The 20,775-nt window shown below is 36.0% G+C and overlaps 1 long non-coding RNA gene across 1 annotated transcript; it reads left to right on the forward strand.

The window, feature by feature from the left end:
• The first annotated feature begins 8,232 nt into the window (after nucleotides 1-8,232).
• LOC308700364 lies at nucleotides 8,233-19,250 on the forward strand. Its single transcript, XR_014031301.1, has 4 exons — nucleotides 8,233-8,535; nucleotides 11,282-11,445; nucleotides 14,719-14,759; nucleotides 18,239-19,250. It is a non-coding gene; the product is annotated as an uncharacterized lncRNA (long non-coding RNA).
• The last annotated feature ends 1,525 nt before the right edge of the window (nucleotides 19,251-20,775 follow it).

Here is a 20,775-nt window from a genome sequence, read left to right on the forward strand (position 1 = left end):
CATGATGTATGGATGCCTGTTTTCAACCTTCAGAAAAAAAAGTTCATTGCAAGATAAAGTTTTAAAAAAGAAGACACAATACGAGATAAGAAGTCACAATTGTAAGAAATTCGATGGCATCCAGGACCCAAAACGTTTTTCGGACATATAAGTCTCACTAACAAATATGAATGCAATTATATTAGATAAAACATATCAAGCCAAATGGAACTGACTTTAAAGAAAGTAGAAGTATATAGCAATAAATCATGTCATAAAAAGATGTTTGAATGTTATGCACCAGCACAGTCATTAAAAAAACAACAACAACAAGCCCTTTAAAGATTTGAGAGAATAGGCTTTCATGTCAGAACAAACATTGTTTATTAAGATCTTTGCGCTGGGTTTGAATTGTTCAGTTCATAAATGATTCACACAAGCTTGGAAAGTTACTAAAACAGACAAAACAAAGCTGTGTTTTCTGATTTCTATTACTCGTAGCTCAAAAAGCAACAAATGAATTGACAGAGCATACATCTTGAATGCAATTTAAGTTTCTTTTTTTTATCAAAATGTCTGATTGTATATTAACATTCATTTTAACAGCAAACTTCTAGTAACTTTTAATGCTAGAATTACTTTGATTGTACACTACTGCACAAAAATGTGGGGTCGGTTAGATTTATTATATATATTTTTTTATGTTTTTTTTTTTCCTCACCAAGGCTGCATTTATTTGATCAAAAAACAGTAACACTGAGAAATATTTTTTACAATTTAAAATAACTGTTTTCTATTTTAATATATTTTAAAATGTAATTTATTCCTCTGATGGCAAAGCTGAAATGTCTTTACTGTCATTTTTTATCAGTAAGATGTGTCCTTTCTGAATACAAGTATTAATTTCATGTAAAAAAAAAATCAATCAATCAATCAATCAATCAATCTGACCCCTAATTTTTTAACGTTTCCTGTAACTCCAACAGTTGAGCATGGCACTAGCAATGCCAGTGTCATGTGTTCGATAAATTGTTTACCTTCAATGCAATGTAATTCTCTTTGGATAAAAGCATCTGCCAAATGCATGAATGTAAATGATAGGTAGTTTATAGTATAAACAAATATGCATTTAACTTTTTAAAACCATATTTGAATGCATTCTGAATAATAGAGATCAAAAAATAACCTACAGTAACTAGTTTTGTCTGGCAGAAAGACTGAGCTGTCATACTCTACTCGTCCTATTGGGGGCGACCTGCGGCTTTTGTGTATTAGCACATTCAAATCCAGGAAAATTGTATCCTTTATCCTTAATTTTTCTTTTCATAAATTTATAATTATATTTATATTTTTTATTATTTTTGATTTTATAATTTCAGTTTTAGGCAGTCAATGAAAGGGAATCAAGGGAAAAGATTAGATGGATTTGGTTCAGAAGCTTGTGCCTGTGTGTGTGTACCATAGTAAACTCTTCCCTTCATGTAGCTTTGCTTTTGATTCCAATCAGCTGTGGCCTGCCATTGCCATGAGATCAGAGGAATCAGTGGTAAATACATATTTCTGCTTTGATGTTTGGGTACAAAGAGACCTGACTTGAACACGTTGTTCCAATGTTGTTCAGATGCTTTTACATGTTCATTATCAAACAGAAAGCCCAAATATCAGGCGCACTAATGACGCTTGGCAGAGTGGGAATGACTGTGTCTCTATTGTCTGGTTTCTATACACTTTATGGTTTGGGTCCCTTCAGTAAATGCTAGATTTATCATCCAACAGGCAAACAGTCTGACCAAAGAGTAATAACACACTTCTTCTCAAAAAGCCACAGTATTTGAGTTCATGTCACAAACAGACAAGTTCTACTCACAGTTATGAGTTTTTTCAATCACTAACCTTAAGTACTGTATGCACAATAGCAGTGCTTAGATTACCTTAGAAAGCGTCACTGTTTACAATATATAACTGAATTAAGGTCTGATGTCTCTTTCAAGTCTTATATCATTTGCTCAACTCAATGTTTTGGTTCTCTCTCACTCTGCTGCTTAAAGCAATATGTGGGTTCAGTACAAGTTGCTTAATCAACTTCATTTTCCCCTTATACCTCTTTTTCTTTCAAAAAGTTAAAGAGAGGCACTTACAACTGAAGTGAATTGATGAGGTAAATCCGTAAACTTCTAGTATCACGTACTATTATTCTGTGTAAAAATACATCCAATCATTGTCATGACAATGAAAACCAAAAAAAACATCCCTACAATTAACAAAAACTTTACTGTACACAGAGGAATTAACGTTATTGCTTTGATAAAAACATTTCTGCTTTTGGGCCTCGTTGAATCCCACAGCAAGAACCTAATGAGGGCCAAGGCGAAATTATTTTTGCGGTAATCAAATTGTATTGAAGCTTGTAACTTGTACTTATTAACTTGTATTGACTCCAGGATATTCCTTTAAATAGAATTTGAGGTTCTTTTGCTTGACTATACTTTATTTCGGTCATTGGGTTCTGGAATGTTCCCACTGAGCGAACGAGAGCTATGATCCCATGTGGTTGTGGTTTGGGCTCTGGGTTGATGGCTGAGCGCTGGAGATGCAGGATGGAGGAAATTACTGCAGCTTCCTGCAATATGGTGCCACTAGGTACACTGAGCACACACACACACGGTAATAAATATAGTTCATGTGTGAGTTAAACGAAGTCTTCAAGTACAGCACACAAACCACACACACATCCAGCATAACTGCACAGAACTGCCTCAAAGTACTCACACTTCACAGTGCGGAAACACACATTTCCCACATAATTGCACCCTGTGCTGCATGAGCACAACACATGCCCTGATACACACACAACTTATTTCTTACTGTGCCATCAGTTAAACCAACACACACACACTTTTCTAGTATATAAAGGTTTGGTAATTAGTTGTATGTTGTTCTACTTTGGTACTGCACATTGTGAGTCTGGGTAAAATCATTTGTCTTAATAATTTTGCATTAATGTTCTTAGCAGACTTTTTTTTTTACCAAAGCCGATTACAATAAAATGCACAAATCGTGTCTATACCACAACAGTAAGCTGACAATACGCCTACACAAGTAAGCTTAAAGGAATTCACCCCAAAATAATAATAATACCGTATATACCCGAATATAAGACGAGGTTTTTGTCCTAAAAATTCGCTGAAAAATGGGGGGTCGTCTTATATTCGCGATATAGACAAAATCACGGGGGGAGAGGGAGAAGGAACAACTGAATAAATATGAAATAGTGACTGAAACATGACCCATTAAGACAAATGATTTCGGCTATACTTGCATGTAAAATGAGAGAAGCAACATTTTGTGTTTAACTGAATTAAAACGCTGCTCCTCTCTGCCGCGCGAGACGCAGAGAGAGAGAGAGAGAGAGAGAGAGAGAGAGAGCGAGAGAGAGGTGCGCTAGACGCAGAGAGAGAGAGAGAGAGAGAGAGAGAGAGAGAGAGAGAGAGAGAGAGAGAGAGAGAGAGAGAGAGAGAGAGAGAGAGAGAGAGAGAGAGAGAGAGAGAGAGAGAGAGAGGCGCGCTGGAAGAGAGAGAATGAATTATCACTGCAATTTTCAAATAAAATTATTTTCTGTTGAAAACCAGATTTTTTCCACAAAAATAAGTCTGGAAAATGGGGGGGGGGGGGGGTCGTCTTATATTCAGGGTCGTCTTATAGTCGGGTATATACGGTAATAATAATGAACAATTGTAATCATTTACTCACCCACATGTTGTTCCAAACCTGTATGAGTTTCTGCTGTTGAACACAAAAGAAGATATTTTGAAGAATCTTGGTACGACAGTTGCCATTAATTTCCATAGTATTTTTTTTCCCTAGAAGTCAATGAGTGCCGTCAACTGTCTGCTGAATAATGACACTATTGGCTTGTTGAGGATTTTAATTTGTTATATTGTGAAGCCGCTTTGAAACAATCTGTATCGTATAAAGCGCTATAGAAAAAGAGGTGACTTGACTTGTAAGTCAATTCAGTATAATTACAAAATAAACAGAAATACAAGGGTGAATTTTTATTATTTTATTTATATTATCTAAATATTGAGGATCAAATATTGAGTGATCAAATTAGGTATATTTACACTATAAACAGAAATGCAAGGGGGTGTAAATAAATAAATAATTAATTAATTTTTCAAAACAATGAGTTTTTATTTCTGAACGAATTATGTGTAAGTGTTTTAACAAGTTTTTTTTTTTTTTTTTTTTTTTTAATGAGTGTTTCCCAAATGAAACACAAAAGCTATTTATATTTAGCATTTGCCAAAAAGTTTGTTTAACAATTGTAAACTGAGTGTAAAGCAGCATGCTTGCAATTTTGCAGATTTGGTCTAAAGATTAGGTAGGCTACATGAGCGAATGGTTTCACTGAGTGTGTCTCAAGTACCATGCAGTTTAGCGTGTAAGCAATTACAACAAAAAACTGTAGGCTAGTTAACTGGATTTAAAGATAGAGCTCTTCTGCCCTCTAGTGTTACTTATGAGGGACATATAGTAAATAAAACTGTATTTGTATTTCTGGAAATACAAAACAGAGAAAGCTCTTGGCGTGAAATTCAGCACTAGATCGCTAAACAAATGTATGACATTGATCATATTATCTGTTTTGCACAGTCAGACGTTCTTGCTTCCACTGGAACACAATGACCTCTTTGAAACATTTACAAATTAAGCTAGACAACACGGATTTTACACACAAAGTTCACGCCAATTCTAGTGCTATCATTATAGCACAAAATTAACGCATACAAACAAAGACATTCTGAAATGTTCAAATATAAAATCAATTAAACTTCTCTCAAATTGTTACACTGACCTTTTCTTTTCTTTTTCTTTTTTTGCAGTGTGTGTGTTCTGCAAAAAAAAAAAAAAAAAAAAAAAGCATTCGAGTCAGTATTTCCTAGGACTTGGTTCACTGCTTTTAAAGATTGCCTGTGCGGCAACACAAGTAACAGTAGATGTCGCTGTTGCGCAAGTCATGGTAAAGCGTCTCAACAGACTCTCATATTTCAGACTGAAACACTTTTTCTCAGTCGGATTAACAGTCCTACATTAATAAATTAGGGGAGACTTAACCCTTGTGTGGTGTTCAAAACCCTATAACATGTTTGATGTTCCCGGTCAAAAATGACCTACCTATAAAAAAATAGCTTATAAATCACTTGTTATTATGGGTTAATTTTTTTTTGTTCTCTTTCATTTGAGACTGGTTTTATATTTCTATTTGCATCTGATTAATCGTAGGCCTCATTGATCTGAGAGCAGGCATCTCATTTTTTGAGTAAAAAGCATTATTTATGAACAATTTTCACAATATTAAATAAAATATGAAAGAAAAATGTGCGCTGTTGATCACACTAGTCTACTTTAATGTTTCATGAAGTTTGTTTTGAAAAACTTTTATTTTGTACAAAATGGCACAGTTACACTTGTGGTGTTTCAATGGGCCATGGAAAGTGAATGAGAGACCGAAGATAAGAGACACATTTAGTTTTCAGTAGCATGTTCATTATGTTCATGTACACATATGTGCATGCGTGCTTGCAAACATCGAGCCCTTGGACCTGTGCATATGTGGATACATGCATACACACGCTACCCAACACACACACACACACACACACACACACACACACACACACACACACACACACACACACACACACACACACACACACACACACACACACACACACACGTTAAAACACACAAACTATTTTGAGAATTACACATTCTTTTTCACAAAGAGAAACTTGATCCCACCCTGAACTGCATCTAATATCCATTCATCCATCTGACAGCGACATTCATACTCACACACACAAACACACACGCGTATGCGCGAACTGGATTTAGTCCCTAGTGACCCTGACCCTGTTTCAAAAGAATCTTTCTTTTATGTTCTTTGTTTCATCACAGTTTTCAGACAAAATATTTTGACATTTTGTTTTGGGACTAAAATGTACAAATATAGATGTTATAGCACAGACACATTTAATGCGTCTTACATGTCATTAATTTTGTAGCAGCACAATGGCGAAGAAGCTCTGTGCATGTTCTTCATCAGATCATTGATCAAGACACTAGTGAGGAGGAGGCGATGCAGGATGAAAATTTCATTTCTGACCAGGGAACACCACAAGTGTGACTATGTGCCATTTTTTACTAAATAAAAGCATTTCAAAGCAAACACCCTGATTAAACATTAAAGCACACTAGTGTGATAAACAGAGCAATTTTTCTTCATATTTTATTTAATATTGTGAAAATTATTCATAAATAATGCTTTTTTTTTTACTCCAAAAAATTAGATGCCTACTCTCAGATAAATGAGGCAAAAAACAAGTTGACAAAAAGATAGAATCCAATATTGGGTGATAATATGCAGTATAATGAGAGATTTATAAGCTATTTTTTTGTAGGCCAGTCATTTTTAACCGGGAACACTACTAGTGTAACAAGGTGACATACAAGATGACTGGAAAGCGTCCTCAGCGTCATGCACCTGTCGAGACACAGGTAAGCGAGCCAACTGAATAATATTCATTCTAGATGTGTGGTCAGGGCCGGTTCTAGACATTAGGAGGCCCTAGGCAAAATTCATGTTGGAGGCCCCCCACCCCCAATAAAAAAACACTTGAAACAAATATGATTCCTAACCTTTTTATACAACATTTAATTTTAAAAGCAGTATATTTTTACTTACACAGTACTACATAAGTTTGGACACATTACTATTTTTAATGTTTTTGAAAGAAGTCTCTTATGCTCATCACGCCTGGATTTATTTGATCAAAAATACAGAAAAAATAATATAGTGAAATATTATTAAAATTTAAAATAATTGTTTTCTATTTTACTATACGTTATATTTCTGTGATGCAAAGCTGAATTTAGTGTCACGTGATCCTTCAGAAAACTTTATAATATTCTGATTTATTATCAAATGTTAGAAATGGTGCTTAATATTTATTTTATAACCTGTGATACTTTTTTTCAGGATTTTTGATTATTAAAAAGTTGTTTTAAAAAAGTCTTCACTATCACTTTTTATATATTTAACACATCCTTGCTGAATATTCCTGTTTCTTTTTTTTCTGTATTTTTAATCAAATAAATGCAGGCTTGTAGAGCATAATAATCAAAAACATTAAAAATAGTAATGGGTCCAGACTTTTACCGGTACTGTATGTACATATTAATCAAACTTTATCTAAGGTAATCTCTTTTTTGTTTAATGAAGATGTTATTGTTGTTGTTGTTGTTATTTTGCTGTTTTATTCAATTTATTCACAGTTCCAGAATCACACTTCAGTAGATGAGCATATGTGCTTTATATTGCATTGCTACCTTAAATATGTTATACACAAATCAAGTGGAAGAGAAAAACACGATCGCTACTGAGCAGAAAAAAAATATATAAACTGATATTATTGGCGTAATGTCAGGAATCTAATCAGCAGCAGAATTTAGAAGATAGACCCATAGATATGAGATCCTTTATTTGAAACATTTAAAAATATTGTAGTGTGTTGGCTTTATAACTTAGAATACAGACGTCTTGTCTTTTAATTTTGTAGCTTTTTTACTAGTCAGCTATGTTATTCATTGTACGCGCAAATTCAAAGCGTCGCGTCTGGGCACGTTAATGACGCTCGCGCTCTTTTAAACTCGTAATAAAGCGGTGAATGATTTTTCCAGAAATGACGCTGATCTACAGTACAAGTTTATATTTAGAATACATTGCAATCACTCCAAAATAGATGACGACAACTCACACACCTGCATTTTGAGCAGTGCTTCTTTGTGTGCTTATTAGGCTTTTGCCTCGCAGCACCTGATGGATGCGTTCGTTACACATACCTGTACTTTCAGAAGCCGGCACCCGCTTTGTAACGGACACATTCATTGGTTTAACTGCAGTAATGTAACAGTCTATGGTTAAGATAAACATCGTCACTATTTTTAGTTAACTAATAAATATTGAAATAAATTGTAGATAGGACTTTTTTTTTTTTTTTTGGTCCCTCTGTCTGGGCCCCATCCCGCCAATCGGGCCCTAGGCACGTGCCTAGTTTGCCTTTGCGTTAATCCGGCTCTGGGTGTGGTCTAACCTAGGGGAAAAAAATCATGAAATCATCGGTAAACCAATAACAATTACTCCCCAATATGTAGGTAAAACATTTAAAGGGACACTTTTATGCGGATGGTACAGCAGTTTCGCTATATGCAGCATCACATCGCCGAATTAACGTTTCGATCATCTCGCGATAACTTTCTGACGTCAGACACTTGCAGTTAGTTCGCATATATGTTGAGTTAATTTAACTACAAACGAGACTAGAAATTGAGTATATCCTAAGTCATCGAGTCAATCGTAAAAACTGGGTTAACTAAACTAGGTGAAAGACATGAATCCTGAGGCGACGTCGTTAAAACCATCCAAAGGCTGAAAACGTTATGACAACAATCTGTCTACTGTAACTAGAGTCGCTTCCACCACACCAACAAAAGGTAAACAAATAATCAGTCTTATTTCTTACTGAAATGTGTAAAATTATTGTCAGATACTGGATGATTCTCGGAATGTTTTTTGTTTTTTTTTTGGTTATGTAGCCTAAATGTAAGAGAAAATATGTTAAATCTTATCATTTTGCTAACATTAGTACGGCTTACGGGGACATTACTTTTGAATGTTAAACGTTAATTGTGTATCTGGAGACAAAGTGACTTGTAGCTCTGCATTCACTGTCTGGAGAACCACTGTTGTTGAATGTAGGCCTAGGCTATAGGCCTAAGTGTATATATATATATATATATATATATATATATATATATATATATATATATATATATATATATATGAAACACACTGATTTGTTGCTTACAAATACAGTAGTTGAAGTACTGTGTGTGGCATAAGGAGACGCCACACTTTATATATGTTTAGTGTTTTAGCTATATAATGTCCAGGGTGCAAATATTGCTCACTGGCACTGTCTGATAGCAAATTGTATTTCATAATCAAATAACTGTAGGCTACTGTAAAACCTAATAGGCTAGTTATAATTTAATACATGAAACGTGTTAAGTTCACTCACATATCACCGAAAGTAGCTTGTTCAGTTTAATTCAAATCAGCCCAATTTAGCCCTGAACATTTTGTTGCTCTTCTACAGTCATTGTTATGTTTCATTAATTGTGATATAATCACATGCATGTTTGCTATTGCAAACTAATAGCTGTAAACAATTTATTTGAAGTCATGTGCCTTAATTCTATTGGGTTTTTACAGTTACACAAAATTTGAGTAGATGTTAGTGTGAATATTGTTTGGTTTATTTATTTATTTATTTATTTATTTTTTTATTGTGAATGGTAAGTATAAAGGCAATTGTTCTCAAATTATGTGTTAGCTTGTTAGGTTTTTACAGTGTTTGATTAGTGGAAATTAGACCAGTTTCAATGGTTCTAAGTGCTTACTGAAAGATCTGTTCTGTGTTTTGGAGAAATTACAAAATATTGGATATTTCAGGGATCTTGTGGATGTTTTTAGTTGGTCAAGGAAAAAATGTGTAATTTTTATTAGTCACCTTTATTTAAATAGCAGTTTTTACAATACAGATTGTTTCAAAGCAGCTTTACAGTAATAACAGAAAAATAATGCAACACAGTTTGTTTCTGCTGTACAGCAGATCTAGAGGAAAATAGCATCATAGTATTACTTCAGATATTCATCAGTGTGCTGTTTATGAAGTACATTAGGATAAATCTAAGCCCAAATAAATGTGGGCATTTAATTTATTATATATATATATATATATATATATATATATATATATATATATATATATATATATATATATATATATATATATATATATATATATATATATATATATAATATAATATAATAAATATATATATATATAACATTTTTATATAATATATACAATATGTATACATGAAAATTATAAAATACTATTTTTAATATAAATATTTTTCTAATAAATAATACTGTATGTATAAAAGAGCTGCACTCTTCAATTTCTTGTTCTAGTGTTTTAACTGTACATTTTATTACACTTTTTTTTTTTTGCACCAACAAAACCCAAAAGAATTCATATAAAAGTGACGTATTTTTACTCATGATAACTTCTGAAGCCCAAAGTCAGTAATTGACCAAATAAAAGCGTTTTTTCCTGGAGTTCTCCCTTCACATTTCACAGAGGAATCCCAGTCGTTTTGTAGAGGGACCCCCATGAATGCAAACGCAATATGGTCACAGCCTGGCGCGAGGTGGGGTGGGTTTGTTTTCACATGCTTAATTCAGTTTGTCACCTTCATTCAGGGGGCTTTGAGTGCCCTAATTTGTGTTAATGAGGGGTAATAAAGTCATAGTCCCTTATATTAGTGTTGGGGGGGAGGCAGAAGAGAGAGAGAGAGAAAGCCAGGCTGACTGCTCTCCTTTCTCTTTTTCTCCCCACCTATCCATTGCTCCTTCCTTCCGTCAAAGCCAGAAAGCCTTGATCCGCTGTTCCGTCGTCCCGTGCGGCTCGCCTCCATTGTTCCTCTAATTAGATCTCTTTTGTTGAGTTAGTGGCGACGCCATCTGCTCTGCTGTCAGGAGCACGGTGGGTTTGGGACAGGGGCATTGTGAGGGTGCAGCCCATCTCCCCACTCCCCTCAACGAGCTACAAAAGAGCTGGCGTGTCCCCGGTGCACTCGCATAAGGGCCCTTTCACACTTGATGGAATTAGGAAGAGATTGATGTCCCCGTGCTCAGGGAAGACCATAAGATATTTGTAGAGCTGCAAGCGGGTTAAGCAACGCACGTCGCCTGATTGCACTGCTGTGTGTGTGACTGTGTGTGTGTGTGTGAGGGGTTAAGGAAAGTTATTGTAAGCACTTAGCTGGTAATGTTAAAGAAAACAAGAGTTAGACCTTGCATAGCACGTGTCAGCTGTTGCACTGGATAAACTCTCAGTCTTTTGAGCTGCCTAAACATTGTTGTCAGAGCTGTCAAAACTCGCCCGTGTAAACGTGAGGCCAGAAATCTCGTTTGAATACGTGGAATGTGTAGATGAGAAACCCCAGAGCTGCATTTGCCCCTTCTTCTTAGAATGGCATTACAATATAATGAAGATTATAAGTTTCTAAAGCTGTAAATAATAATGTTTCATCTAAACTTGCGGGCATAGCTCACACTATCAGTGAAGGTCTGAGAGTGGCGTGGGGATGTTTTTCTCTGGGTCTGTAGGTGGCAGTGTGGTTTTTCACACATCCGTTCCCAGCATTCAGCTCATGCAACAGGAACTGACCACAGGTACCGAAGGACAGTGCACTCCGAACATCTATCTGTCTGACGCATGAGAGACATGCCTGAGAGAGAAACAGAAAACCAGAGAGATGGAATAAACCGATGTGAGCCTGCGCTGTTGAGAGGACGATATAGCAGCGTCAGGTTTGATGTGATTGCTAACGCATAAAGGCATTGCAGCTTCTCTGTATTTCTAGTCTGAGATATACATGAAATCTTACTGAGAATATAGTCATCTTAATTGCTTTGTGATCATGACCCAACTACTGTATGTGAAGCCGTTTTAATTTTAAAACAGTGTGTTTTCTGTGGTTTTAAAATACACACCAAGGGGTGTTCCAACATAGTAGCAAAAATCTACATTAGTAAAAGGGCAATTATTATTATTATTATTATTATTATAATATAACCAACAGTATGCACAATATAAATAATGCAGACCTAACAGAAATAATGTTAACAATTTTGCAGTCGATAAGCCTGTTTTTTTTTTTTTTTTATATATATATATATATACATATATATATATATATATATATGAGAGACAACATATCATGCAACCTGTCCATGTTGGCAGCTGTTTTATTTATTTATTTATTAATTTTCAATCGAGTTTGACTGGATTCACAGCTTTTGACTCCAAAAGATATGTGAAGCGTTTTCCCTCCTCTTTTTTTCCTAGCTGTGCATTATATGGCTATTTGCTTTTTATTATTTTGTATTTAGACCTTTGAGCCATTTTTGGGTCATGTCCCACTAGCCGGTTAGAGAACCACTGAGTTTTTATTACAGCACTTGTGAGGCAACACTCGTTTTTTTTTTCTTCTCTACAAATTTCTGCAACTAATTCAGCTTCAACATAATATACAGAACTTTATGTAAATCATGAATGCACGTAGAAGAGCTTTGTTTAGTTTTTTTGCAAACATTATATATTTCTAAATAAATGTAAGATTAAAGTTTAAAATGATCCCATTGACTTGCATGAATAGAATGTTCTCCATTTAAAATCTAACCAACAGCAATGTTATGCTTGAATTCTGATTGGTCTTGCTGAATTGGTTTAACCATTTATAGCCAACTTTACACTGTAAAACAGTGTCGTGTCATGTGATGATTCTCAGGTGTCTAAAATATAAGCTTGCCTAAAACTTTCACATTCTGTTTTTGTTGCCTTGCCCGCACAGGTATTTCCTTTAGGAAATGCAAACATAGTTTAGGCTATTTTGCTGTCTCACAATAACAGAATGATGAGGCTCTGATGTCTCTCTTTTTCACTTCCCCTCACATTCTCTACTGTCAATCAGTATAAGTTATTTTACTCACATTCTTCTTCCTCTCTGCACAGGCGTTCAACACACTCCACGTCTGCATTCATTCCAGCCCGTTCTCCCTCCTCCATATTTCCCACCCTCAAAAAAAATCCACAGAATGCTCCTTCGAGCCTGCCTAACAACAAACACACGTGAAATGAGTTACTTTAGCTGCAAACATTTGGCCTGGCATTAGTGATGGTGCTCCAGGCTCATGTTGAAGTTCTTATTGTCGGGGAGTCAAACCTGATTAGGTCGAGGGGCTGATCCGGGCAGTACGTTTGCATGTTCACAAAACCCATTCTGAAAATTTCAGAATATGAGAAGAAAAAAAAAAAAAGAAACAAATGTCAGATTATGTTAGACTAAAATTATTTAGTTTTGTTGTTATGTGGTGTTGAATATTTTTGAACTAGCAATTTGACTTCTTATTTGACTTTTTACTTATCATTTTTATAAAAAACCTATTATGTTGTGACTGAAATATCAATTGTTCACACAGCAAAAAATGTTTTTCTTACTTAGTAATTTTATCTTGCTTCCAGTTCAAATATCAAAAAATTCTTGAATCAAGATGTATTTACTAGATTAGTAAAATGGCATAAGATATTATGACTTGTTTTCTGGTAAAAAATAAAATTAAAATCTAAATTAAGTGAGATACATAATATATTATTTTACTTGTCTAGTAAATGCATCATGATTCAAGAATTTTTTAGATATTTGGACTGGAAACAAGACAAAATTACTTAGTAAGTGCATTCATTTTCAATAGTTATTTTCAAGATTTTATTGTTAGACAAAATGCTAAGCATTTTAAATTTCAAAAGACTTCTAGACTGACACAATGAATACAATTTAAATTTGTAAAAATATTTTGAAACAACCATTGGTTTGAAGATTGGAAAGTGCATTCACACTCACATTTATACATATAAAAGGCAGAGCACTTAACTCTATCCATTCTGCGCTGTGTTCAGAAAGGAAAGAGGAAAAAAAGCTCTTTTCCCTGCAAACACACGGAATCTTTTACAGATTTCACCCTTGGTTGACCATCACTCTCTTTTTCTCTTTTTCTCTTTTTCTCTTTCTCTTTACTAACCCCTCCTCCTCCTTTCAGACCTTGGCGGTCCGCTGCTCGCAGGGTTAAAATAAACGCTAGCAGTGAACCATATTGCGTTCCCTCCTCTAATCTCTCCTTATTCACAGGCGCGTAATTGGTAGTCAATTTGCACTCCCCCTTCACCCATTGTGCTGTATTTCCCTCTGACAGAGTGCGGAAGATAAATGACCGAACCGTGCCAGAGGGACCGCAGCTCGCCCAACACAGGCACCCTAAATTCATTACACCAATTTCCTCTTGTCCTGCTCTCCAAAAGAGAATGAGAGGGAGAATAAAGGAATGAAGATGAAGAAAAACAGTCAGATGGTCTTTATAAATGAAGTGGAAAAGGGAAAAAGAAAGAACAGACGTGAGAAGGAGCATTTGGACTTGAGAGCATTCAAAAAAGAAAAGCCATTTTAACCATTTAGCTGGAATGAATACAGCTAAATGGTTCAAGCATTGTTATTAGTGATGTATGTAAACTAATGTATTGAAAAAAAAAGTTGTATTTATCACGTGCTGCAATAAGAACAAAATAGCATTTTTATTTTCTATTTGAACCTTTTTTGGAAATATTTTTTGTAAAAATAAACTAACAATCATTAACAAAAACTGAAAACATTGGTGAAGACAACATGAAATCAAAATCGATTCTGTATTCATGGTCTCATTATGCATTATTAATCAATACAACAACAACAACAAAAAGATTTTTAAAATCAAAATATAATACTTTTCTCAAACTGTGAAATGACTTTGAATTATGAATAATGAGCATTTCTCTCTGAATATGTTCGCTTTATGTGGAAATGCGTCTCATAGAAATGTGTCTTTTGCATCAACCCTTAGCACTACATTTCTGAAATCATAACACAGGCAGGATAATACGTCAGATTAACTTGATATTTTCTGTGTTATTCCGCTGACTCCCTTTGTTTTGCTTCGGACCCGCTCCGCAGTGGAAGCTTCTTCCAGACCTTCTCGTTCCTGAAGCTGCTCTGTGAGTGAAATGATTTATCTTCTGTCACTGGTTCCATTGCCTCAGATCTCAGAGCTTCCTGTCTTCCTCTGAGATCTGTATCGTTCTCTCTATCTATCATTCTGTACCTAATATCTCACTATTGCTCATGCTAACTATAGCACATCTCCATTTACTCATTTAGCATACACCTCTATCCAAATAGACCTACAAATTAAAAATACAAGCAATTAATCTGTATGATATTGTTTGTTCTCTTTAACTTGTTCTTTCCTCCATTTTTTTCTAACTTGTTCTGTCATTTTTTTTTCTTTTATTCTGTCTACTCTGTTCTGTTTGTTATTGTTTTTTTCATTCATTCTAACTACCGTTCGTTCTGTCTTGTTTTATAGAGCAATTGTTCATTCTATCATTTATTTAATAGCTTTCATTGGTTCTTTCAGTTGTTCTTTCTGTATGTCGTTCATTTTACAGTATTGTTTTGTGTTGTACTGGACAGTTTTGTCTTGTTTTGTTTGTATTGTTCTATACTGTAGCTATAGTTGATTCATTGTATTTATCTTTCATTTGTTCTATTGTCCGTTCTTTCTATTATTGTTTCTATTGTTTGTTAATTCTATAATTATATCTGTTGATCGTTTGATCATTCATTTAATCTGTTGTACAGTATGAATTGTTAGTTGTATTGTTCTATCATAGAATTTATCTATTGCTTGATTTGGCTTGGTTCTGACTGTTGCTATGTATCATTTGTTCTACAGTTATATTTATTTTTTCATAATTTCTGTTTAAAATTTGTTATTTGCTGTAGTTTGTTCCATTCGATTTGTTTTTGTTCATTCACTGTTCTATTAATTGTTAGTTTTATTTTTCTATCATAGAATTTTATCTGTTGTTTGTTCTATCATTCTGTATGTCAAATACTTATCATTCATTCTATAGTTCAATGTTTTCCATCGGTTCTATTGTTCTGTCTATCTGTTTACTGTTCTATCTACGGTATCTTATGGTGAATACAGTTCTCTCCAAATTGGAAACACCAACGCTATCTCACGACCAATTCGTACAAATTTGTACAAGTGATTAAAAGGTGGCCAGGGCCTGAATTTCATTTTGGAAAATGGGGGGGAAATCCCCCCTTAGGTGATTCTTATGGGGGGGAATTTTTAATTTGAGGGGGGAGTTTAGACTTTTTTTTTAATTACATTTATCTCGCCTAAATGTATGCTTAGCCTACTCATTGCATTTTTACAATGGGGTCATTTTGTTCTTAAGAATTTACACAACTCAAGGAAGCTTGATTTCAATCTTTGAATTAAATTGAAAAAAGTAGCACAAATAAATACAATAGAATAAAGATATCAATAAAGAGAAATAAAGAGAAAAGTTTTTGCCTAGGTCTAAAACTAGTAGGCTATTCAGAAATACTACAGAGACTGAATAAAGTAGCCTAATCAAATGTAAAATAACACTGGGTAGTATTTTAGTCCTGACTAAATTAAATTCATAGGCTATTAATCCTGATTCCTTAAAATGAAAGCTATGTTTTGTTGTTTTGACAAACAAATTAATGACAGACACATATGGCTGCTGTCCCTTTAAGAGCTAGTGCACGGATCCTGTTTTCATTATACGGTCACGTGCGATTTATGCTTATTTAAGACATAACCGACTGTGTTTAGATTAGAGGATACTCTCCAAGACCGAAATTGACATCATTTTCTTATGTTTTTGACTGTTAAAGCGATTTATAATCCACGAAAAATAACTTTTGTTACCCGCGAGCTGTTTGTGAGGCTGCTTTACTCTATGTATGTGTGCAGAGAAAAAAGCATCTCTCAGACAGCGCGCAAGTACCGAAGAGTTTAAAATCGCGTGACTGTTTAAACTGGCGAGACTTGAAAAGACGTGCAAATGGTAAACTTTAGTTACTCGTGATGCAATGCTGGCCCGATCGACTCCCGAAACGCGAGAGTGTATTTCCGCCGCCTGCTGCGCGCTTAACGATTGCATTGTGCAACCCATTTTGAGAGACGCGAGATAGAAGACGCAGCGCCGCTGAATCACTCACGCTGTTTGTGAAATTGCGTCTCGCAGACAGTTTTAAAATGACTGATTTGATTTTCCATCTGCGTGGATTAATTTACTAATACAACCTGAACCTACATGCTAAAGTGAATCAATGTTTGCGGGAATTTCCCGCATTATAAATGGGAGACCTGCGGGAATGATAAAAAATATGCGCAATACCCGCAATCCCGCACCGAAATTCAAGCCCTGGGTGGCTATTTCGTATGAATTCAATTGTACGATTTGTCTAAACCCACGTGATGGGTAGGGTTAGGGGTGGGGTCAGGGGTAGGTAATTCATACGAATTCATACTAATAGGGCAAATCGTAAAATATGTACGATTTTGCAAAAAAAATTACTAATTCGTATGAGTGAGGTCGTATGAATTCATACGAATTAGCCACCTCGTAAAATTCGTACGAATTGCTGTAAGATCGGGTTGGAAACACCCATGGTTTTGAAAAAAATCATCATTGTTTCTTTGCCTAAATGCATTAGCGTAACTTGCAATTATTATTTTTTTTTAAAAAGAAGAAAAAAAAGGGATAGTTCACCCAAAAATGAATATTCAGTCATTAATGAAATCCGATGGCTCAGGGGGGCTCCATTGACAACTATTTAATTAACACTTTGAAGGCCCAGAAAGGTAGGAAAGACATTGTTAAAATAGTCCACGTGACTTGAGTAGCTCAACCTTAATTTTATAAAGCGACGAGAATACTTTTTGTGTACAAAATAACAACTATATTCAACAATTTCTTGCGTATCAGTCTCCGTCACAACGCATGAGTGTATGGTGATGATGCAGGAGCTAGCGTTCTGATATGTGACAGGGCTGTGTTTACAAGCAGAGGAAGACGAACGCTCAACATAAAACAGTTCATAACTTTGTCTGTAGATTTCGACACATTACATTTTTTTGCACAACCTTACTTATTCGAACCAGAATATACAGAGAACAAACTAAAAGATATAGAAGAGGCTGAAACACAACGACAGAGAGCAATGGAGAGCTGGTGGTGTAGATGTCATCAGTGCCAAGCGATGCCTACTGAACAGGAGAGTGTGTGTGCTGCATTCATTGTGATATTGGCATGCCACATCTTGAAAGTTTGGATAATTCAGACGATGAGACGACACGTATCACACGAATGTGTCGTGGTGCTCTCGTGAACGCGCGTCAGAGACTGATACGGAAGAAAAGAAATGCATCCATCTATCTTTCTCTCATTCTGTCATCTGAATAGCTTTCCCATGGTTGAGTACATAGTGATACCATCAAAGTTGTGTGTATTGTTGTAAATCATGGATTTATAATATAGTTTTATTTTATTTTTACCATAAAATCCAAAAGAGCTTCAGATTATGTTTTTTATGTGTGTGTGCACTTAGTTGTGTATGCCTGTTTTTTTCCCCTCTGTCTTCACAGGCTGTGCCGTTCATAACTCTTGTTTCAGCCTTCAAAGCCTTTGGCAGATTAACAGAGCCACAGAAGAGTGTGATTGAGCCGCTGTGGTAATTTATGTATCTTCCCTGGCTCTGCGATTCAGCTTCGCACCTGTTGAGCTTCCACAATCAGCTCTGTCTCCCTGCAAGGGCTAAAGCGTGTCAAACGGCCTGTAGAAAAGGCAATTGCCGCTGATGTACCTTATCTGAAGAGGGGTGGAGGACCAGGATGAACGGCGTTCTTGAGCGAAACAATAAAACTTTCACATCAATGCAGACAAGCTGACACACACCTTTATCGGCAAGCTACTTAGCAACATGCCCGCAGATGGCACGGCTCCGAAGACACCGCAAATGTTTCGCATTAAAGCCTCACGATGAGAGCGAGACAACAGAAATATGACAGAGGTGCGGGGATGGATGCTTTGAGCGTTAATAAAGATGTCATGTGAAAACATCAAGAGACACAAAGTCTCATTTTCGGCTAAGGTGCTGCCCTCCAGATGTGCGCGAGTCGAAGAGGAGATTGGGCCGTAACCGGGCCTGTCTGCCACGCCACTTCCAGCTAACAGGCACAACCTTGGTGCACGTTTGAAGTGAGGGCCAAGAAGTGTCCGGGCCCTTAACGACCAGCAATTTATTACAACACCGTCCTGCTGAGAGAAAAAGGTCAGAGGTCACCTGGTGAACCCCATAAAACCCCACTCTCTTGTTCTTTTTTCTTTTCTCTTACCCCAGCCAGTTTTCCCTTCAAGCCAGCCTGTCTTTCTTGTGCCTTTAGCACCTGTTTAGCACCTTGGTTCCTTTATGGGGGTTGTCAGATTGCTTTTAAGTGTTTCATGGTTGTGGTTCAGGGGGCAAATAAGGGTTGGATATGGTGCCAAAGGTAAGACGTGTTGTTTGGTACGTTCCAATCCATCTGAACTGTCAAGGATTCTGGCATCTTGTTGGATCAAATCCATATACAATACAAATAAAACCATCATTCCACCTTTCAACTTCCTTGGGTGCTTGTTGGAAGCTCCTGTGTGATATATTACTTTTGGAATATGACCAGTTTAGCATTTCCCCTCTATATGAATAGACTTGCTCTGTTTCTCGTTCTCTAAAGCATTAACAGCATTAATTTGCAATGTTCAGTGATTACAATGTGGCAAGTTTTCAGAAATGTGAGATGGTAAAAATGTTTTTCAGAGACTGATATGATTTTCCTGAATCCTCTGACACAGCTGACTCTGGCTTCAGCATGTGGTAATGTGAGAGATTCTGGTTAAAGGCCAGCGAATAATTTCAGCACAGCATGGACGGTAAAATTTGGCCCACACAGACTCCAAAATGAAATATGGGGAGGGGGGAGTCCCTTCCGACTAGTACGACTAATATTACTGGCTTTGCTTTAGACTGAGGTAAAACTGTGCCCAAAATCCCCAGCTTTGTCGTGAAAACGTTCATGTGCTGTACAGGTTCATTCAGCGTGGAAACGGGAGAGGGGAGGGCAAAGAAATCAAAGAACGTGTCCGCCAGCGAGATTTACTACATGGCTGAAAAACAATGGTTTCGCTTGTCTTATAACCAGAAGCTGAGAGAGAGAGGGAAACGAGAGAGAAAGAAAAGATTATGTAGAAAGAGTGAGAGAGAGTTCAAAGACTAGCTGTTCTTGTTATCTGGCTGAAGTGCAGCAATAAAATTCCAACTTCATATTTCGTACCTGCGGACCTGTGAGTTTGGAGAGTCTAACTGCATTTTTTTTGGCCTTGTTATGCTTCCATTTATCAAATCCAGTTGCTTGTTAATTTTTGCTTATATAAATAAAGACAAATTGTGCACTCAAAGATCATTGTGTCTCAAGGTAGAAACTGTCTTCTCTAATGCCTGTACATACATTTCGGCAATCCTATAAGTCAAGTCAAGTCAAGTCATCTTCATTTATATAGCGCTTTTAACAATGTAGATTGTTTCAAAGCAGCTTTACAGAGATAAACGTATCATTTATGGTAACAGAGATTGTTTTGGCTTTATAGCGGTTCTTTAGTAAAGTTATTTTCCAGCTAAAGTTAGTTATGATTGATTCGCTTCCGTCGCAACGATCATTTGTTATTAAATTTGGGGCCGCTAAGACGACACAATTCTCTCTACATAGACTTTAAACGTGAACCTGTGAGAAACGCTGATGGCGTTCACATGCGCATTAAGAATTGGTTCTATAGTTATGTGAGTTTGAATATATGTACGCAGGTTTGTAATTCCCTACAAACCAAGCCTAAACAAAGTACTGGTGTTTCCTTATAATTTTTGATACAGAATTTTATTTTATTTTATCAATTCGGGGTAGATACGCGAATTGAGTTTCCCGACAACGCTTTATCTGTAGAGTGGTAAAGGGATCCTCCATAGGGAGAGACTAGTTGGCACTTCAGCACTGCGTTGTCATCGGGAGAAGATCAGTATATATCACACTGTACGACATGGATATAATAAACTTGGGTACGACATGTATGTAGACTGTACGATGATGAAACT

Source organism: Scardinius erythrophthalmus, assembly GCF_964197995.2.
Source record: "Scardinius erythrophthalmus genome assembly, chromosome: 13".
Classification (NCBI taxonomy): Eukaryota; Metazoa; Chordata; class Actinopteri; order Cypriniformes; family Leuciscidae; genus Scardinius; species Scardinius erythrophthalmus.